Below are 2,500 nucleotides of genomic sequence, written 5' to 3'. Positions count from 1 at the left end.
CCCCCGTTGCCTAATTTGTAGTGCAATGGTTAAGTTGCAGAGTGTGGTTGAACTTGGTTAGGAGACTTAGTGCCTCTTTCCGTGTCCTACTGATGATAAGGATGGCTTGATACCATTTTCTAAGCCCAGTATATTGAGAAAAGAAGTAAGTGAAGAAGAAGTGTCGAGTCGAAAGTGGTTCTCCAATTTCTCTCCACTTGCTAAAATTGCAAAGTCTCCATTATAGCATAGACGAGAGCGTTAAAGTCGGGGATGGAAGAGGATGAAAATGGGAAGTTTACTTATAGAGAGAAGTGAGAAATGCCCTGTGTGCACACACCGGTGTCTGACCATAGAATACATTTAAATAATGCCTCTAGAAAAGAGCTAGGCATGTGTGCCTCAGTGGCCTAATGGATAAGGCACTGGCCTCCTAAGCCAGGGATTGTGGGTTTGAGTCCCATCTGAGGTGATAACAAAAATCCTCCCTCTTTCTTTTCCAGAAAATTAGGTAGATTTATTACATGCTTTCTCTCAGAAGTTTATAAGGGATTAGGTACTTTGAAACTGTCCCGTTTTACTTGTGTACACTTCACAGTCATGTTAGTGTTCTGAAACTGCAAAGTAGATTTTTAAATGCCTATTTTTGTGAGATGCATTTTCGACCGGCCAGAACATATTCCTTTGGAAAAAATGATTTGAATTGGATTGGTGTGAATCTTGTTTCTAGAGGTGGTGACAGGCTTTCAGCTACTTGAATAGGTCAAGCCAGGATTCATAAAACTTATACAACCTATGTGAGTGTGAAAAATTAGCATATGCAGGAAGGAGCAATTTGTACTACTTTCAAAACAGTTTCACTCCACGTCTGGAAACGTCCAGAGCTATGTAGAGCATACAAATGAGCTTTAAACTCATGAGGAAAGAGGTTTGTATGCAAAAAGGAAAACAAAAGCATATCGTACTCATAAAATTCTCAATATATAGATTCCAAAAAAGTGCTTCCAGCGAAAAGAGCTGAAAGAACACTATGGGATGTAAACCTGAATACCTTTCAATAATATGTTCTCCATCCATGCATACCACCTACATGATAAAAATCATCTCAGGTCAACGGATGACCGTGTGGCCTAATGGATAAGGCGTCTGACATCGGATCAGAAGATTGAGGGTTCGAGTCCCTTCGTGGTCGTTTTTGGCCAATGGTCACACAATCTGCTTTACATTCAGAGTGGAAAAAGTATTTTCCAATACTCTTGTAGTCCTCACTTTCTCATTACTAATCATTAATAAAGTGGAGTACATACTGTAAACTCATTCAGGTTGCATCTTCAGTCTAACTACTTGTGCATTTTAGTGGCATTAAAAAGTGCTTCTATGCCGACGCACTGAATATGTAATAGGTTTGCCGAATTTTGACGTGACACAATGGGGTTTTAGCTTAAGTGTGTGTAGAAGAACTGCAAGGTGTGTGCCTATGTGTGCATAGAGTGGTACATGTGTAAAATCGGTATGATTTGGGCAGTTAAAGTGCTGATTTTGCCTCCGAGTAAGAAAAGTACTACACAAAATGTATAAAGGATCGGCACATTGACTGCCTTTGCTGATGCCCCCGTTGCCTAATTTGTAGTGCAATGGTTAAGTTGCAGAGTGTGGTTGAACATGGTTAGGAGACTTAGTGCCTCTTTCCGTGTCCTACTGATGATAAGGATGGCTTGATACCATTTTCTAAGCCCAGTATATTGAGAAAAGAAGTAAGTGAAGAAGAAGTGTCGAGTCGAAAGTGGTTCTCCAATTTCTCTCCACTTGCTAAAATTGCAAAGTCTCCATTATAGCATAGACGAGAGCGTTAAAGTCGGGGATGGAAGAGGATGAAAATGGGAAGTTTACTTATAGAGAGAAGTGAGAAATGCCCTGTGTGCACACACCGGTGTCTGACCATAGAATACATTTAAATAATGCCTCTAGAAAAGAGCTATGCATGTGTGCCTCAGTGGCCTAATGGATAAGGCACTGGCCTCCTAAGCCAGGGATTGTGGGTTCAAGTCCCATCTGAGGTGATAACATCAATCCTCCCTCTTTCTTTTCCAGAAAATTAGGTAGATTTATTACATGCTTCCTCTCAGAAGTTTATGAGGGATTAGGTACTTTGAAACGGTCCCATTTTACTTGTGTACACTTCACAGTCATGTTAGTGTTCTGAAACTGCAAAGTAGATTTTTAAATGCCTATTTTTGTGAGATGCATTTTCGACCGGCCAGAACATATTCCTTTGGAAAAAATGATATGAATTGGATTGGTGTGAATCTTGTTTCTAGAGGTGGTGACAGGCTTTCAGCTACTTGAATAGGTCAAGCCAGGATTCATAAAACTTATACAACCTGTGTGAGTGTGAAAAATTAGCATATGCAGGAAGGAGCAATTTGTACTACTTTCAAAACAGTTTCACTCCACGTCTGGAAACGTCCAGAGCTATGTAGAGCATACAAATGAGCTTTAAACTCATGAGGAAAGAGGTTTG

At 40.2% G+C, this 2,500-nt stretch overlaps 1 non-coding gene across 1 annotated transcript; it reads left to right on the top strand.

The window, feature by feature from the left end:
- Positions 1 to 1,966: 1,966 nt before the first annotated feature.
- On the top strand, positions 1,967 to 2,039 carry TRNAR-CCU (transfer RNA arginine (anticodon CCU)). Its single transcript has one exon. It is a non-coding gene; the product is annotated as a tRNA-Arg (tRNA).
- Positions 2,040 to 2,500: the final 461 nt, after the last annotated feature.

Source organism: Triturus cristatus, chromosome 4_1 (assembly GCF_964204655.1).
Source record: "Triturus cristatus chromosome 4_1, aTriCri1.1, whole genome shotgun sequence".
Taxonomy (NCBI): Eukaryota; Metazoa; Chordata; class Amphibia; order Caudata; family Salamandridae; genus Triturus; species Triturus cristatus.
The sequence above is the reverse complement of the archived record's forward strand: the minus strand, read 5'-3'. Positions and strand labels throughout refer to the sequence as shown.